General features: G+C 34.0%; 1 protein-coding gene and 1 pseudogene across 13 annotated transcripts in view; one reads left to right on the top strand and one right to left on the bottom strand.

The window, feature by feature from the left end:
* Positions 1–20,864, top strand: part of ADGRL3 (adhesion G protein-coupled receptor L3) — a 770,556-nt gene that overhangs the window by 176,719 nt on the left and 572,973 nt on the right. The window lies entirely within an intron of this gene.
* On the bottom strand, positions 7,629–19,739 carry LOC118660698 (annotated as a pseudogene).

A 20,864-nucleotide genomic window follows, 5' to 3' on the forward strand; every position in this document is an offset into this window, starting at 1 on the left:
GCCATTAAAGATAATAAGTTTTTAATTTAAAATAAGAAATTATTTCTATCTTTTATAATGTTCTTGATCAACCAAAGTTGGGTATTTTTTACCTTGATGGGAGTAAACATATCGAATTACATTAAAAGACATTTGTTATGTTAACATGGAAGAAGGGACTCTTATTTTGACTTACATTTGCAAATTTTGCCAACTTGATTCACTTGAATTGATTTTTTGAGCGTTTTATCATTTAAAGGTCTTTGTTCTGACAACATATTAGACAGGACAGGTAAAAATGAAGAATAACCAACACACCAGTCCTGTCTCTTCTGCCACATCCAACTTTAACTCATTAAGGGAGAAGCATATTTATTGTTGTTATTCGGATATATAATGTAGTTACTAAAAATTTACTGTAAATCTATTTGTTTTCTAGATAATATATTAGTTTATAAGTACACTAATGACATGCATTCATACTGGCCTTTTGATACCTCTCACATTCAAATTCACATCACTAAATGTCTCTTGTACCTATGAAACATGTTTCCATGTAATTACTTGATAACTCATTAATCTAGTTAGGGAAAGATTGTTACTTTCACTACTGAGAGGAATGGAACTTTGATATAGTAGAATAAAGTTTTACATTTAATTATTTGTTTTCAATATAATAAATGTATCTAAAACTATAATATGTAACACTAATACTGTAGTTTTTTATCAGTTTGCTTTTATACAAAATATTAAGTCATATCATCATTCAGCAAGTATTATAGAATTATATAAACTTAGGACATTTAAACAACAAACTTTTTCTTACTTGAGTATTAATACAGCTTCTTTTTTCTGTAGCAATTTTGCCTTGTTGCTATTCTCACAAAATTTTCTGAATTTCGAATACTTTTATGAAAAGAATTAAGGAATAAGACAGATGACTGAGGAGAGACTCTACTCCCTGGTCTGGTTAGCATTAAAAACAAATGCTTGAAAAGCTATCCAAAAGGGAAATGGGGCAAATGTGGCGATATGGAAATGTGAAAACGTAATTTTTGGAGATTTCATGGAATATTTTCATAAACCTCCAGAGGACTGTGAATTTCCCAGCATCTGCCTACCTCTCTAGTTCTTAGTTAGCTATGCTATTTCCTCACCTCTCTTGTAAGAGAGCTAGAACACCAGTGTTTCTAAGATGCTGGCTGAGACTTGTGCTGTTTTGTTCCTTGAATTTTCCAAGTGCTACATATGAGTACCTACCTCAGGAAAATGTGAAAAACGCAGGACTTGTTAATCTCCTGGGGAAAAAATTTTGAAAACCTTAAAGGATCTATTCAGGCTCCTGGGGGCGAGAGGCAGGGGGGTGGGCGGGGGGGCGCAGGGGGCCGGGGAATAGGTGGGGTTATGTTGAATCTCTTACCTTTAAGAATCATTTTTTTTTCAAATAAGAGATTTTAAAGTTTAAATTAAAGATTTTACTCTTCTGTATTTTACTCCAAAAAATGGATTGAGTGTATAGTTCTAGAAATAGAATGGGTGAGTTATAAATTGGGAAGTGGAGAGCAATAATACTATGTAGATTGAACTAGTTCGTAAATCTGGATTTTGTAAATAGATGTTCTGTTGAAATTTCTGAAGTGATCCATTTTTCATGTTATTTTAGAAATATTTTTATTATACCCAGAAGGCTAACTTCTGAATGATGAAATAATAAAGTGATTTAGCTTTCATATATTTTACTTTGCCTTGAGAAAAAAGATCATTGAACAGTGTTTCACTAAAACTTTAATCCTAAAAATTTGTCAGTGTCCTTTTTGATACACCCACAAATTTAAATGAAGGAACAATTGAATTTTGGATATTGATTGATTGAAAAAATACCCATTTTAAGTGACCCCTCCTCCTTAGATATCATGCAGTGAGAATTATTAGCCACTGTAAATGTATTGACAGTAAATGCCAGGACAGTCCCACTTGAAGGATATATTCTTTTTCACTGAAATAAGCTATCATATTTTTCCTAATCTAGTAACACTTAAAACGTGGCAAATAATTTCATATTCAAAGTCTTCATCCAGACTTGGTTCTTGGTTAGCAAGATTAATTCATGATAGTTCTATCAACCTTATCTGATTTATTATTACTTTGTAAAGTAATGTCTTCTATGCCTTTCCTGGCTTTTACCCACTAACTGTATTTATGGAGCCTCTGGTATAGAGCACTGTCTTTCTTGTTTTGTTTTACATTTTGACTTTATTGGTAGACTCCTGAAATATGAACTAACCTGGTTAAAGGATCTTTCAAAGTCTAATATTTATTTTAAAACTGAATCAGATGTAGAACACATGTAAATAAAGGAATCTCCTTTTCTCTTTCCTTTCTTCTTCTCTTTTACAAGTTCATCTCTTTTTCTCCTTCCACAAGTGTCTTCCTAACCTCTGGTTCCCCTCTACACACATACACCCTCCCACACACCAGTCCTTTCTTTATCCTTTCATACTGTAAAGGAAGAATAACTTGTACTGGGTTACTTGAATTTATTCACACATTCTAATTACAAATAAAATTCCTGAATGGAGTATTTATAGAACAAGACAATCCATTGTTTGTAAAGAAAACATATACAGAAATAGAAATTGTTCATAGAGTCAAACATTACTTAATTAGTATTTATCCAAATGTCAAAAAAGTATTTGAAGTAAAGTTGCTTACTTCATTTAATAGTCAGATCTTTACTAATAGATAAATAACATTAAATGAACTGTGTGACACTCTAGAGGTGATATTTATGTTATTCACAGTAGGAATTAATATTAATTAGTAAAGGGTACTTCAGAGTAGTTTAGAAATGATTTTAAAGTGTGTTTTATGGCTAAGGATCTAATCTTAAAAGCAGATTATACTCAGCATGAGCTCAAATTTTTTAAATAACATAAATTATAAATATTATTAGTTATCCCTATTTCATCTTTTGGGTTAATCCCATTAATTTTAAAGGTTAATTTTACAAATGCTCTAAGGTGTTTAGGTTGGTAAATAAAGGTAGAAAAAGGGATGAACTAATAATAAAGAAATGTGTCTCTTCTGTAGTGAATGAATAAAAATTCTAAATGAATACTTAAAACTACTAGTACTGGTTCTGGTAATTCTTGACCTATTCAGGGTATCATTTAAGCTCTATGGGCCTCACTTCTCCCCTACAATTTGAGAGCATTGGGCTGAATGACGAAGGTGTCTTCCTGACTCTGAGTGTTTAACATTAAAATATTCCCTCTTGCTCTATAAACTTAATTTCCTTTGGGATTTTAGGAGTGGGGAGGAATGTCATTCATGTTTGCTCTTATATATAATAAGGTAGACAAGAAGCTCAATCAAAATGACAGAGTATAATTTCCAAATTTAAAATGTTGTTTTGACTAATGCAATGAATTTGACTTACATATAGGTAGAGGCAATGAGTAGCAGGGCCCATGATCAGCGCAAGTGTGCCCCCGAGACAATATAATTTTCTGCAACTTAAAATAAGCAGCAAGAGAGCATATATTTCCTTAATGGAGTACCAAGAGCTTATTAGCTCCTATTAGAATGTTCATTTTTTAAAAAAAAGGAAGAAAAAAGATCCAGTTGAATTTTGAAACCTCGGTTAAGTAAAAAGGTTTTGCATACGTTATATCTTAATGATGCATCTAGAAGGGTTAATTCCATGTTGAAGAGAGAAGTGTTATCATTATAGGAATGAAAATATTTAATACAAGTGGATTTGAGAAACAAAGATATCATATAGTTTCATTTATTTCCTTTGTATATTATTAGTCTATTATAAAAGTTTTTGCTCCAGTCGAACAGGCAAATGAAATATAGAACACAAATAATCTATAGTATGTAAAAAGGAGAAAAACAATATACTTTATTTTGTAGAGGAGACTGGAAAGACAACTAGAAATAATCCCTCTGTTTAAATCCGGCACTTTGTAAAAGAGAACCATCACTATATATTGTTCACGAGATTCCCTGTGAATAACTGGCAATGTGAGGATACAGTAGTCAGAGCTCTTTATTCCTTCCAAACCCGCTATTGTGCTGCTAATTAGAATTGGATATTGGTGGTAGTGGAAATGAGGGAGACTATCAATGTTACTTTGTGCTAAATTTTAATCACACAAGTTAGGACATTCAGAATTATGGTTTCCATGGTATCCACAACACTGAGCCCTGTGTGAAGGCATTACAGTGGGGGTCTTTGATTAAAAGAAAGTAAACCAGAAGTGAAACAAAATACTCCATATGTGCAGCTAAAGTTACAAAAAAAAAAAAAAAGTCCAGCTCCCTTGTCCTTAATTATATTTGCTTAATAATGTGTCACGTGTTTGTGCAGCACACTGAAAGGTCTGTTGTAATTCTCATGTGGATTCTGTGTTTTCATTAGGTTTTAAAAGATTACTCTATAGCACCTTTTGCATTTTAAAACTTTATTATTTTCATTTTTAAACTATCTACTGAATTTGACTTCAGGGAACTTAAGACAATTCATGTGAAAGAGGATTTTCTTTCTTTCTTTTCTTTTTCTTTTCTTTTCTTTTTTTTTTTCTTTTTTTTTTTTTTTTTTTTACTGATTTTGTTGTTTAAATGTTTGGATAGAATTATACTACTGGGTTTTTGCTTATATGCTTTCAGTTTGAATAATTGGGTTAAGAAAGCTATTAAAGGTTTAATTTTTATTAACTTAATTTTTAGAACCAACATGAAAAGAATCCCAAGCAAGAAATGAAATTAATTAATGTAGGGCATGTAGATCATCAGATCTATAAAAATACTGTAACAGTAAAACATAGTTGGAGACACTAGTTACTAAAGATAAAATGTATTTGTACAGGATTTATTTTTCAAGAATACATTTTAGTCAAGAATAGGTATAATAAATATTAAACCATTACATTATATTCCTTTGGCATTATTTATAGAAATGTAATATTTAGTATATCATGAAAAGCAAATGTGTGTCATACAGATACATATTTTTATTATACAAGCATGCTGAGAAATCTTGTTTATGGTGTAGAACAAGAAGGCCTGTTCAGATAAGAAATTTTCATGTAGTATAGTATTATTTATTGAGCATCTATTATGGGCTTAGTTGTGCTAAGTTTGTACTTACTTGAGTTTATATCCTCTCAGTTTTTCTGAGAATAAGTATAAAGGACAAATAATTTTATACAAATTTGTCTCTATATATAGAAAATTCTAATTAGACAGAAAATTCTCATGGAATAGTTCAAAACATGTAACATATATTCAGATGGTAACATGGATTAGGTACTTTTCTGTTCACATCTATTTTTATAAATTCAACACAGTTTCCATTGGTAATTTGAATAATTGATGATCCATTCTCTTTTGAAGCAATGGTAACATTATCTACATGGATTGATAGGGTCAATAAATTACATGTTTTCTCCACATGTGAGTTTTAACCAAACTGAGAGCTAACAAGAATTTGGGTAGATGCAAATAAAAATGCTAATTAAGAGATTGGAAAATGTAGCACACATACGGCTACAACAGGCTGCCTGACATCGCATCCCAGAAATAAACAGTTTCAAGCTCAGAAGGATACACGTAGGGTGATGGCACTATAAATTGTTTAGATGGAATAACACACCAGAATCTGTGTTTCCTGTGTGTGCCTGGTTGCCCGCAAATGGGAGAGGGACAATAAACTAGCTGGGTATATCAGGTCCCTTCCTTACAGTTAGTGATATCGTTTTCTTCACTTCAGAGTGAGTACAGACTGGCAGATGTCAAGGACAATCATTAAATATGATTTCTCATGAAAAATTAATTTAGGGGAAGGTTTTTTTTAATCATGTTTTATTCATTCATTTATTAAATCAGTCATTCAACATGTCTTTTTAGTTACCTTATGTATTAGTATGCTCAACATACCAGAATAAATGCATGGTCTATAAAAATTATTCATTTGAATTTGAAACAACTTACCTGGAAAAAGTTTAGAATCACATCATTTGACACTTCTTTATCCTGGCTTTAGTATTTATTAATATTGAAGATTACTCGACTGGGTATTACTTCTAAGAAGTAGAGACATTCTTTCATTCCATCATTTTTTTTTATCACCACCCTGAATGAAAAATAAAAATCTTGATACTGCATAAAAATAGTTTAGTCTAAATTGATACTTTTATTCTTTGTAAGAAAAAAAAGTTTGGTTAATGTCAGTCAAAAGGGAAAATCTATGTTTTCAATAATCAAGTGAAAAAATATCAGAATCATAATTAATGCCAGACATAACAAACTTTTGTCTTTTTAGAACTCTTGCAAATTTCAAGTTTCTGCAAATTGCAAACTGAAATCTAAAAATATTTGAAATATTAATAAGATTAACATAGTACCTGATTGGATATATATATATATATATATAGCTGACATATAAGCAAAGATGTGGTGAGTATGCTTACAATGAACTCCACTTGGCCAGAAGTTCTTTGCTAAACCCTTTCCCAGACTTGATCTTGGAAAGTCTTCATAGCAGCTACGTACATCTTTGCAAGGAAATGGCTTTCACTGAGGAGGGAATGTAGATGTCAAGAGTCTTTGGAACCATTGCTACTTGTATACTATGGATAATATAAAAATATTGGCAGGTTAAAAAACAATTATTATCTTACAGCGCATAAAGGATTCCTTTAGGAAAGGAAACAAAAAATGTCATATGCTTTGACTTTTTTTATGTGTCAGCAACTTGGTCTTAATTTTAATTGGTATTATAGTAATTACTCACATATCCCAATACTGTATGTAAAGGGCACAATTCTGTAAGAAGTACTATTTGTAAACTTTTGGTACTGAATTATATTGGTTATGATCTACCTAGTCTAGATACATATCTGTAATAATATCCAAAGGGATTCTTTAATTTGAGGTTTATGATGAAAATTAAACCTTTAGATAAGACGGACTGAAATATTCTTTGGCATGAGAACTGTCCATTAAGCTGAGTGGAATTCCAAACTGTATTCTGGTTCATATCATTTACTGTAGCTGATTCAGATCTCCTGTAATCCCGAAGTAAAAAAAGATAAAATGTAAAATTATGGGTAAATTTTGTTGCTGACTATGAGATGGAGGTGTATATGTTTTAAATTTAGGGATGTCAAGTGGAATTGGATCACAGGTTTTGACCCTAACTTTGCCAAATCCTTATATTGAGGGGCTTCTTTGTGTTATATCTAAACAGTGTTTTTCACATTGCCAAATGCTAAGCTTTATAAACAGTGGTTCTCAACCTTCCTAGTGCCGCGACCCTTTAATACAGTTCCTCATGTTGTGGTGACCTCCAACCGTAAAATTATTTTCATTGCTACTTCATAACTGTAATTTTGCTACTGTTATGAATCGTAATGTAAATATCTGATATGCAGGATGTATTTTCATTGTTACAAATTGAACATAATTAAAGCAGTGATTAATCACAAAAACAATATGTAATTATATATTGTGAAATATTTATTTCTAATTACAAATAAATGAAATTTTGTCTTGAAGCATGGTGTAGCATGGGTAACAGTCTTACTATAACAACAGTAAACTACATTGCTACATTTTGCCACAGTATGCGTAAAAAGCCAACCTCAGTGCGAAGGTTGAGATTGCTTCTTTCTCACCAGATGAGAAATTCTCAGGGAAGTCTTTGCAAGAGCACAACGAAGATCATCTTCCACAACAAGTCTACTTCTGTATTTAGACTTGATAACCAACAAGCTGGGAAACCCTGTTTCACAAAGACATGTTGTTGGAAATGGAAGAAGAAGGCACAACACAGTCTCAGGCAGAACAGGATATGACTGCAAACACTTGATCCAGAATTTTGTATCTGGCATTGTAGAGAAATCAGTTCTCGCTGCATCGTTGTTAATAAGTTCAATGAACTCCTCTTGTGCTGTCTCAGGAACATCTTCAACTTTTACTGTGAATGGGCTTCTGGCAAGTGCAAATGAGGGGTCAGGTAGATTTAGAAAGTACGATGAAATTTTGTCTGCAAGCATGTTCAAGTGTTCTTTCACAGAAATTATCATCATAATCCTTTTGTCTGGTTCAATGCCATGTTCCTCAGAGAAGGCAGATTAAGGTAGGCAACATGTAAATTTTATTTTCATCCAATTTTCTTGCCAAAGCTGAAGTTTCATTTGGAATGATCAGATATTTTCAGACAAATTGAGGCATGTGGCATTTGGTCCTTGCAGTGATAAATTTAACTTGAATTTAACTCATTCAAGATGGCAAAGATGTCAACCAAGTAAGCTATTTTCTGCAGTTCACTTTTATCGCTGAAAAGTGCTTTGAACTGCGGTCTTGCTTTCTGATTAAAAAACGTTTTGAGTTCATCACGAAGCTCAAAAACACGTTTTAAAAAGTTTCCTCTTGACAACCATCTTGCTGCAGTGTGAAATAGCAGAGCATTGTTCGGCGCATCCAACTCATTGCACAGTTGCGAAAACAGTTGACTGTTTAAAATGCTCACCTTTACACACTTGACACAACTTATGACACTTTTCATTACTTCTTGTAACTTTTGTGGCAGCATCTTCGTTGCTAATATTTGCCGATGAGTCATGCAGTGAGTTCCGATGACTTTTGGTGACTCATTCAGTACCAAACGTTGAAATTCAGATCGACATCCTAGCATAGCTGGAGCACCATCTGTGCAAACACCACAAAACTTTTCCGAAGAGATCTTGTGCTCTTTCAGAAGTGAGCCCACTGTGTCAAATACATCACGTGCAGTATTTGTCGTTTCAAGAGGTTTGCAAAAAAGAAACGTATCTTTAAAGTCGCCGTCATTAATATACCTCACATAAACCAGTAACTGTGAACAGTTTGCAACGTCTGCAGATTCGTCAAGCTGGATACTAAATATTGGAAGTGGAGCAGATTTAATTTCCTGGATTACCTAATCAAGAATATCAGCAGACATGTCATCCATTCTTCTGTGGACAGCATCCTTAGATAAGGAAATTGCACTCAATTTCATAACAAATTTGTCTCCGATTGTAACTCTAACAATGTCTTTGGCTGCTGGCAATAGTAAATCCTCAGCAATGGTGTGAGTTTTCATAGCTCTGGCGATTCTGAGTGCCACCAAATATGAAGCTTCAATGGCTGCTACGTTTTGTTTGTGGTACTTGCCACCAGTGTCAAGTCTGGCTTTCTTGAGTCCATCAGCTTTACTTCTAAAATAGTTGGTATCCTTGCCGGCAAAGCTCGGATGCTTGCTATCAAAATGGCGTTTTAGTTTGTTAGGCTTCATAGATTCGGCTGATAGAACTTCACAACAATAACACATTGCGGTTTCTCAATTCCTGCTGTACTTATTGAGGTAAAACCATACTGTAAAAAATCCTCATCATATTTTCTTTTCTTGACGTTCTTCTCTACATGGTCCATTGTCATGGGATGGTTTGCTAATGAAAATAATATATAACAATAGCTTTAATAATACAAAAGATGATACATGGCATAGTTCAGTCAGTACAGTTCATTAAAGTTTCCTATGATTTACCATTCTGTGTTGTTTTTTTACATACCTGTTACTATCACAAGGGGACAGTATTCACATCAACCACAGCTGAATATAAAAAGACCGATCAGCATCGAGATTAAGTTCCCATGGTTCAGATTTTTTTTTATAGTAGTTGATGATTTTACAGTACATAATTTTACATTTACCCAGTAATTATAATTCATGAAGTGTCGTTTTACCTCCAATACTGCTGCTTTCAACACAGTAGCTGCTTTCAACACAGTAGCTGCTTTCTACACATAGCTGCTCTCTACACATGTGTGACTGGTCCGCATAAGCACATTATGGCACATACACCTGTATTTGTATGGGGTTTATGTGATGGGGTTGGCACGATGATGCCATCATGCCAGGTACTCGTATGTGGGCGGAACCACCTGGAGACGGATAGAGGAGCGGTGTCTCAGTTCCTAAGACCATCGAAAATAAGTGTTTTCCGATGGTCTTAGGTGACCCCTGTGAAAGGGTCGTTCGACCCCCAAAGGGGTCATGACCCACAAGTTGAGAACCACTGTTTATAAGTATTTAACGTTACACAGTGGAGTGGTCTGTCACAGCAGAAAAAGAATGGATTTTGATCTGTATAATTCAACATCTGGTTGTTACTATAAGGCCAAGCCTACCACAAATACACTTTGCCAGATATGATTTAGGATTACATTATATTTTATTTTGTTCAGCAAAATGTATTTAAAAAGAAGTAAAATATATTACTATGAATAAACAGACCTTAGTCTGCTTATATATTTACTGAAATGGAAAAATCATTCATAATGAAAATATTAACATATATTGAGAAGGCCCTGGACACCTGTATTTGCATCTATATTTCCTTGTTAATGTTCACATCCCCTCTATGAGAACATTGTATTTGTTATTTGTTGTAGAGATGAGGAAACTGAGGAAAATACATTTTGTATGGGCACACAGTTAGCATGTGGGAAAGCTAAGCTTTGAATTCAAGTTGAGACCAAAATGCTACATAACACACCCTCCATCTACTATGCTATAGTTTCTAGGGTATTTTCACCCCGAGTATAAGAATAACCTGAGTGGCTAAATTTGGCAGGTGAAATGACCTAATTTTTATAGGGATTACATGATACACACACACATGCAATTAAGGATGATAGATAACACATTTTATTAAAATGTCTTTCTCTGGAGAACATACAGAAGTTATTTTACTGTGTTTAAAATTATTTTGAATAGCCCGGCTGGTGTGCCTCAGTGGTTGAGCATCGACCCATGAACCAGGAGGTCACAGTTCGATTCCCAGTCAGGGCACATGCCCAGTTTGTGGGATCAACCTCTAGTAGTGGGTATGCATGAGGCAGCCGATCAATGATTCTCCATCACTGATATATACCCATCTCTGAAATTAATAAAGTGTAATTAAAAATTATTTTGAATGTATCTGTGTTGTCAGATAGTTTACTTTCATACAAAATTATGTGAATATGTCATTTCCAGATTTGTATAACTTTAAATTTGCATATTTTGTCTGTTCTTATTTGTTAAAACACATCAGGGTAGAAAATGTGGCTTATAAGTCATAGGAATTATCAAACTTTTTTAACATTACACATATTTGGAGAGGTAGGGTAAGTTCAAATATTTTAACTATAATGTATTTTTTAGAAGAAAATGTTCCGTGCAACTTATTTGATACGTCAGCCAGTAAAAATATAAAACATTGTTATTATTGTTCCTTAATAGGTGAGTTTATCTCTTATAATGACTAAATGATGTCATTGGTATTTCCTTTAGCTAATAACAGTATGATGTATGCCACAATTTATTCAGTGGTATCAACTGTCATAAAATAGAGCTTAAGGTTTTATATTACAACTAAGGTTAAAAATAACTAAATCGAATATTATGGATACTATTATTTTAATCTGATTTGTATAGGATTAATTAAATTCCTATGAAAGTCTAAGTTGGGCAAGTAATTGTTTAAGTAATTTGGCAGGTTTTCTGTTCTTTGATTTCAGTGGTAAAATTTATATTTAATGCCTAAATCTGATTCAATGAAACCATGTAATACTTTGATATTTTTTCAGAATTAATAATGAGAATAATTTGAGTTTTTTTCCAACAGGAAGCGAATATTAGAGCCACATGAAAAAACTGTATTAAAGAATTATATTAGAATAATACATTTGAAAAATAACTTGCTTTGATATTGCAGAAGTGGATATTAATTTTTCACATATTAATTTGCTTTTTGGCGCAAATGTATAGTGAGAGAATAGTCTCAGACCTTTAAGATTTTGACAGACTCTGAAAGTACAATACAATATGTCAGTTAATCCTTTAATTTCCTTTCTTTGTGTTCTATGAAGCCTTCAAATTTCAAGGTTTGAGAGTCTTACAATCTCACTTTACATCTTGATGGTGTCTTAGAGTGGTCCACAGAAACAATAGAAAACCACAGCTGTGTAAATGAACTTTTAATTTACATGGCCTCTCGTTTTACCTTCCAAAGAAAACTCTATAGCAACAGCTTCTCTGTTATTGTTATAGAACATCTTAAAGGTTGGAAAAAAGGCAATAGAGATTCAAATCCCAAGAGATGAAGAAGGTTAGATTAGCTTAATATATGCCATTAATTTCACAAGTGCCTGTATTTAAGGCTATAAAATTTATTTTGGATTTTGACTTGAATTTTCAACTATAAATGTGTACATCCTATAATTGAATGGGTGAATTAACTAGAAAATGAGTGAATGAGTGAATGAAGGGATTCTTCTGATAGTCATATACTCAAAATTATAAATTAGTTTTTCATAACAAACATGTTGAAGACTATATTTATGAGAAATGCATGTGGAAAAATAACCACTTGAATATGAAGGATGGTGAATCTACATTACATACTTTTTTTGGAAAAGAAGGTAGTGCAGGGGAGGAGAAGAGGAATGGGAAATAAGAGAAAAATATGTTAACACGAAGGGTCCCAGTACTATTTGTAAGATGGATCCCTGGATCTCAGAGAAATGTCACAAAATTAAACATCCCAGCAAGGGTATTTTAAAGATTGCATTAAATAACCATCGTATGCTTTCTATTTCTGGAAATTTCCCCTTCTATTTGCCTCCAATGAATTCCAAATGTGCCAAACTTATTAGCTTGGCCCACACTTCTCTTGCTAGGCCCCAGTTGGCCAATGAGAATGCTATTTTAATCGACTGACCCTGCACCTGGGTATTTGCAGCCCATGGAGGTATGAGCTGCTGTCCATTTTTCTCCCTCTACTGCTTGTTAAAACTGCTTTGTTGCAGACTGTACAGAGATTCATTTGATCTTTCCCTGCTTATGAGAATAGGTTACCAGAAGCCCCACAACTATTTTCTATCTCTTCCTGATATGGCGGACTGACTTTGGATAGTAACCTGGTTTTCAATCTTAAAGCAAGCAAAAATGTCCCTTACTTACCAGTATTTAAGTTGGAAATTGATTTTTAACTTAGACTGTTTAATGTATTTATATAAAGTCAGTAATGATGCATTTTAAAATTCTCAAAACTACCATGAATGGTTTTAGACTGAGGTTCAAATCTAAATTAAGTGATAGGGCACAGGTTGGATTCCAGGTCAAAGGCACATACCTCAGGTTTGTTTGCAGGTGTGATCCCAGCCCTGGTCTGGGTGCTTTCTGGAGGCAACCAATATGAGTCTTTTCTCTCTCAAGTCCATGTTTCCTTCTCTCTCTCTCTTTCTCTCCCTCCTCCCCACCCTCCCTGCAACCTTCCCTTCCACCCTCTCTAAAAATTAATGGAAACAATATCTTCAGGTAAGGATTAACAGTGAAAACAACAACACAGTAATAATAATTGTACTCTTTTGTTTGATATTTATTAAAATGTAAATATTGACAATGATTGCCTCTATAAGGAGGTGTTAGCTTTAGAATTTAAATGTACTTTTTGTAGAATTAAAAGCTAGTTTGGAGCTTAATTAAGGGACCCCTGCATGGGAACTTTAGGACAGAGATAGCATAGTAGAGTTTCATTTTGTCTATGAAGACAGACATACTAGTTTTTTTACAATAAGGAATGCATGTTTTTGTGTGTGCATGTATGTTTAATCTCTTTCATGAAAAGCAGAACAAAAGAAAAAACTGCCTAAATCAGCATTTTGGCCAATGTAAGAGAAGGAAAAAATTTAAAACTCCTTACGTTGTTTCCAGTTCCTACTTTAAAAGAATTAGTGTTAGACATTTTTAAATAACTTGTGTTTTTCATAAATTTATATTTGCAACTCTATAAACATAGGTTATAAAATGAATAATATTCAGAGGTGAGCTAGATAGGATTTTTGTTATTTGACATATTGCAAGAATTAAGAATTCTGTATATCTTTTAATCAAATTCCCCAAAATATTAAAATTTTACCTGGTACAGCATTTGCCAAAAAAAATATGACAACTTTTTTTTAAGCTCAGGGGCTACACATACTTTGTCATCCCATCAGAACTCACCAAACAAATGCAGAAATAAAGTTATTAATAATTCAAGATGATTAGTGAAGGACATTTAACCCCAAGTTTTGGTCCTTTTGTATGTGGGGCTCATATGACTGCACAGGTTTCAAGGCTATGAAGCCAGCCCTGTTTATAAACTTTATTCAGGTGTCAACTGTCCCCAAATTTTCCATTATAGCAAAAGAAAATCACTAATCGTGCATTAACTATGCACTTTTATTTTATTTCTTTAGAACAGTCTCTCAGTCTTTTGTGTCTCATGACAGTGACACTTATAAATAACATAGGACAGTTATTTTATAGAATATCTCTCGATTTGAGTTTTTCTGATGTTTTCTCATAATTATAAAGTTTTGGGCAGGAATACCGCTTTCTTCTTAGCGCATCGTTTCTGGAGGCCAGTGATATCAGGAATGGTAATTTGCCAGCCCTCCTTCCTCTGTAGAGTCTGTGTAACAACAGAATAAGCAGGATTTTTTCTTAAACAGCTTGCCAACTTTTTATTTGCCTCTCATATGAAAAACTGGCTATTTCAAATGGGATATGACCTTTGTTAATACTTAAGAACACTATTTGACTTCTAGCTTTGAATCATTAATGATATTTTTCTACTTTTGCATAAAATTTTGGCTAATAACTCTTTCCGTCTGTCTTTCGCTAGAAATATTATCAATTCTCTTTTATGCATCATTAAATGTTTTCTCCACATTCATGATCTGTCAAAAATTACAAGCACATCTTAAGCTTAGCTACAGTAAGGACTGCTTATATTTTACTTACTGAATTTCAGGAAAAATACTTGAGAGATTTGTTTATTTCCACCAAATATTAAAAAAAAATCACTTTAAAAATTCAGCTAATGAAGTGATAATTCTACTTGAACTCTCATTGGAAAAAGCCCTTCTTTGTTATGGCACATAGCATATACATATGTGAATTCTAATTGCTAATATATTTTGTTAAGTGTGTGTGTGTATATATATATGTGTGTGTGTGTGTGTGTGTGTGTTCATGAGTGGCATTCAACTGTAGATGGTTTTCTTATCAAGGTAATGTTAGCTTTATAAAATGAATTAAGAAATATTCCCTCTCCTATTGAAGAGATTGTGTAGAATTGTTAATTCATTAACTATCGGTAGAATTCTCAAATGAAACCATCTAGGACTGGAAATTCATTTTCTGGGAGCTTTTAACTTATAAATTCAAATTATTTAATAGTTAAGGAGCTATTTAAATTATTTTATATTGGGTTATTTGTCTTAATTTGTCTTTTTTGAGGGATCTGTCTACTTCATCTAAATTGTCAACTTTATATCTTTGAAGTTGTTCGTGTTTTCTTTTGTCCTACTCATGTATATAGAGTCTCCAGTGATTGATATGTGTCGTTTCATTATTAATAAAGGTAATTTGTGCCATTTTTTGGTCAGTCTGCTAAAGTTTGTCAATTGTAATGGTCATATCAAAGAACAAGCTTTTGTTTCACTCACTTTTCTGTGTCTTTTTTATTTCATTGATTTCTGCTCTCATCTATATTAGGTCTTCCTTGTGCTTGTTTGGAATTTATTTTGCTCATGTTTTTCTAGGTTCCTGATGTGGTAGCTTAGATGATCTTTGTGCCATTTTTTTCTAATACATGCATTTATTACTCTGTATTTTCCTCTAAGTACTGCTTTATCTGTATCCTACTAATTTTGATATGTTGTATTTTTTTTATCTTGAATCTTCTTTGACTTTTTTATTATTTAGATGTGTATTGTTTAGCTTACAAGTGTTCAAAGATTTTCCTGATATCTTTCTTTTATTGGTTTCTAGTTTGATTTCATTTCATCAGAGAACACATTCTGCTTGATTTTAATTGTTTTAAATTTGTTAATGTTTATTATATATTCCAAGACCTACCAGTAGTCGTATCATTGTGTGTGTTCTACGGCTCTTTAAGAAGAATATGTATTCTACTATTTTGTGTTGAGTATTCTACAATGTCATTTAGAGTCTATTGATTGAGTTTTTCTGTGTCCTTGCTTATTTTTTTGCCTAGTTGTTTTATCGATTTTTGAGAATGTAATTTTGAAGTCTTCAATTATAATTGTGGATTTTTTAATATCTCCTTTTAGTTCTGACTTTCACATACTTTGAAGCTTTGCTGTTTGGTATACCAGGACACATTTAGGATGGAGATATATATATATATATATATCTTGTTGGATTGGCTCTTTTTTATCATTATATAGTGTCCCTTTCTGCCTATGATAACTTTTGTTGCTCTGAAATCTTCCTTTTGTTATGTTGATATTGTCAGTATTGCTTTTTCATTATTTCACATACACCCTACCTGTATTGTTTTCAGTATTCAGAAGGCAAGGAAAAGGGAGAATGCTTTTTGGAAACCTTTATAGCAATTTGATATTTGTTGCAACATCCAAATGTAAGCTCAGTGTACTTGTTGAGAGAGGTATCTATATAATAAAGAGCCAGGGGCTACCACATCCAAAACAATCGAATGGACGACCAAACAGGCTGAGTGGGGTGACCAGGATGGCAGGGGGGTTAGTGAGGGATGACCAAATGACTGAACACCAGGCTGTGTGGGGCGACCAGGCCAGCGGGGGAGGCAGTGAGGGGTGACCAGACCAGCATGGGGGGAAGTGGGGGCAAGTTGGCAGGGGGGGCAGTGAGCGGTGATCAGGCTGGCAGGCAGAGGCAGTTAGGAGTGATCAGGCTGGCGGGGGGCCAGTTAGGGGCGATCAGGCAGGCAGGTAGGTGAACAGTTAGGAGCCAGCAGTCCTGGATTATGAGAGGGTTGTCCGACTGCCGGTTTAGGCCCGCTCCCCAGGTGCCTGGTCGCCTCACGCCAGGATTGGGCCTAAACCAGCAGTCGGACATCCCACAAGGGGTCCCAGATTGGAGAGGGTGCAGGCTGGGCTGAGGGGACTCCCCCCCCCACTAATTTTGTGCACCAGGCCTCTAGGATTTAATAAAAAAGTGGCCTATAACATTGTATTTAAAAATAATTCTTCATCACAGATTGTCTGTAAACCACTCACTGGTTTTGAAAATGAAAATAATCCTTTAGTGGTATGATTGTTTTATGTAAGGTTATTTTTGAGAAAATGCATAAAAGTATTTTATGTTCAATAAAATGACAGATGTTTTAAAATTCCTTTTATTTAAGAGCAGGTGTATGTAAATGTGATGGATTCTGTGCTTAAGTTCTGTCTATTCCATGAATGAGGGTTATGACTTATCAACATGTGCGAAGTAGAGAGTTTAGGGGGGAAAACTTTGCTAAAGTAGTAAGTCCAAAGCGTTCACATCGATTGGTGGTAGAGCAGTGAAGGCTTTTAATAAACCCTTGTTAAGAAAAATTAATGATAAACAAATTTTAGGCAAGTGTATCAGTTATCAGTTGAGTTTGGTCAAAAATTTTAAAGATACATTTTTTTTTTTCCTAACACGACTCATCTAGACATGGGCTGGAAGCTGGTATGGTTTCAATATTACTCAACTTTTCTGTTGTCCTTATGTATGACCTTCATTTTCATGTTTGCAAATGGTCACTGGAGTGCCAGTCACCATGTTCTGGCTGGAAGAGGAGAAGGACAAGAAACAAAAGGCACATTTTATTTAAGATTGCCATTCATTTTGAACATTTTATAGATGTTGCACTTAGCAACTTTTTCTATTATTTTATTCCACCAAAAGATGCCACATATTCTTCCATATCTGAAAGAGTAGAAGTGCAATTTCTTTTTAAGGTGAGCATAGGGCTTTTGCCAAGAGTAAAAAGAATCGAAAATGGATATTGAGTAATCCCCTAGTAGTCTGCCATGTCAGTTTTCTGATATTCCACAATTGAGCATATTTCAAGCTCTGAACATCTGACCTCCTTTTGTCTTCAAAATGGCAGCAAATTTAGATAAAATGTTGTTTGGGGTGATCTGTGTCATTATTTTTTTGTCTTAAGAATTGTCTGATCCTTTGTGTTCTTGTGGTACTTTAGTTTTCCTAGTGAATACTTTTGGTGGGGTAGAGGTCTAAGAGCTGTATTCGTTGATAAAATGGTACAGATTGATAAATTTTATAAAATGAAAGAGCACTTTGAATTAAAACAGACCATTTGACTAGAGAAATAGCATTCTGTTTAGAAAATTCTCAAAAAGGCCCAATATTTGTTTTGTTCATTTCATAGTCAAATGTTCTAGTCCTTCACATTAATGGGTGTTAATGAAACTATTATGGTCCAGTACTTAATTATATTAACTGTGTTGCATATTCATGCTTTTATGAAGAGAGTTTGATAAGAGATACACAATTGAATATACAAATATCACCAAGTAAATTTCAAAGGCATTATAATATATAGGAAAAAGTATTAATTCAATTCAGATATTATTTATATTTTATAGGCTATAAATAGAAATCCTCTGTCATACCTTTCAATAGATTACTCTATTTAGAGTGTGGTTCTGTGGTTTTCATGGCTTTATAGTTCTCAAAATTCTTAGCTTAAGTGACAATTATTATGTTAAGAATGTGGGTATAATTCATGTATGATACATGCAAGTAGCATTATCACTATATTTTGATGTAAGAGAAGTAAAATATATTTAGATATTTTAAATAATTTTTAACAGTCTAAAATCTGGTTGGGGCTAACTTAAATAATTAAAAGAATTAAAGTTATTCCTTTCTAGTCTCTTCATTTTTTTCTTCCATGATTATCATTTACATTAGGGAGCATCGCTATGTGAATATGCATGGGATTTCCTAATTAGCAATTGTAAAATACTTTGGTTTCTGTACATACACTTTTGTTAGTGGTTCTTTACACATTTTTATCATGATAAATCCTAGAGTGATAATAATGTATTTGTACTTGATGAAAGTTTAGAGATTAGTTCAAAGTGTCATTTTTACAGACGAAGAAACTAAAGCATGGAGAAATTTATGCTTGAAAAAGCCACTTATTTGGTGAGATGAATTAGAACTTCATTTTCTAAATCTTTCTTGTGGTGTCACCCATCTCAAACAAGAAATTTGCTTACCAGATGAGAAATTCTACTCTAGTTATTTTGAAATGATATATGGAAGGACCTATATTCAAGTTTTAGCACTGTCTCTTAAGAATTGTATTACCTTCGGCAAGATACTCGTCTGTTACCAGTTTTCTATAACACAGGGAAATGCCAGATTACTAACAAATTCACACAGTTGCTGTGAAGATCAAAAGAGAGGCATGTGAAAAGCACTAGCTATCTAATAATAGTATCAAAAACAAGAATAATTTATATCTCTATGGCACTTTTAGAAAGTACTGTTTATTATTGCTCTAGTTCCTTATTCATTTGACCTGCTTATTTTTCATACATTTTATACAGATTAATCATGCAAAATATTTCTACAGACTGTGATGCTAAATACAAGTGGGAAAATTTACTTCATGATCTTAGTGTGATTAAATTTAATTTACAAACATTAATTTTGAAAATTAAACTTAATTTATACAACTATTGTGATCTATACTGTCAAATAACCAAATATTAAGTACTTTATGATGCCAGAGAATTCACAAAGGTGATTGGTACCTGTGAGCCTGAACACCTTGATTGTACTGATTTAAGTACAGTATCTCACCCTCATTCCTGTTTTGCTTTCTGAGGTTTCTGTTACCCATGGTCAGCTGCTGTCTGAAAATATTAAATGGAAAATTCCAGAACTAAACAATTCACAATGGTAAAATTATAGGTTGTTCTGCGTAACTATCCAAGAACACAAATTGACCCTTTGTCCAGCGTTTCCACACTTTGTACCTCCCTGAGCCTTAGTCACTTAGAAACCACATGAGCTGTCTCAATACTGCAGTTATTGTGTTAACATCACCCTTATTTTACTTGGTAATGTTTCAAAAGCATAAGAGTAGTGATGCCCACAATCCAAGTATTCCCAATAGAAGCCATAAATTGCTTTATTTAAGTAAAAAGGTGATAGCTCCTGACTTAATTAGGAAAAAGTGTATCATGCTGAGGTAGCTAAGAGCATCTATTCATAAAATTCTGAAGAAGGAAAAATAATTTTTTGCTAGTTTTCCTGTCACACCTCAATTGCAAAAGTTAAGGCCACAGTGTGTGATGAGTTTTTAGTTAAGTTGGAAAAGGCATTATAGTTGTGGCTAGAAGACATGAACAGAAAATGTGTACCTATTGATGGCAAGGAACTGCATCAGAAAGCTGTGAGCTTATACAGAGACTTCAGCAACAGACCTTCTGAAACTAGTGACACCACGCCATTTACTGAAGAAGAGGATGGTTACACAGATTCAGGAATCTATATACTAGAGGCCCGGTGCACAAAAATTTGTGCACTTGTGGCGGGGGGGGGGGTCCCTCAGCCCGGCCTGTGCCCTCTCGCAGTCTGGGACCCCCCCCTGGGGTACTGGGCCTAAGCTGGCAATCAGACATACCTCTGGCAGCCCGGGAGCCCTCGGCGGATGTCCACTTGCCAGCGGGGAGCAGGCCTAAGCTGCAGTCTGACATCCTTAGCGCTGCTGAGGAGGCAGGAGAGGCTCCCACCACCACCGCTCTACTGGCAGCCATCAGCCTGGCTTGTGGCTAAATAGAGTTCCTCCCATGTGAGAGCCCCCTGACCACCTGGGGACAGCTCCTGCATTGAGCGTCTTCCCCCCTGGTGGTCAGTGGGTGTCATAGTGACCAGTCATTCCCAGTCGTTCTGCTGTTAGGGTCAGTTTGCGTATTACCCTTTTATTATATAGGATAGAGGCCTGGTGCACAGGTGGGGGCTG

This window comes from Myotis myotis, unplaced genomic scaffold, assembly GCF_014108235.1.
Source record: "Myotis myotis isolate mMyoMyo1 unplaced genomic scaffold, mMyoMyo1.p scaffold_m19_p_1, whole genome shotgun sequence".
NCBI classification, from domain to species: domain Eukaryota; kingdom Metazoa; phylum Chordata; class Mammalia; order Chiroptera; family Vespertilionidae; genus Myotis; species Myotis myotis.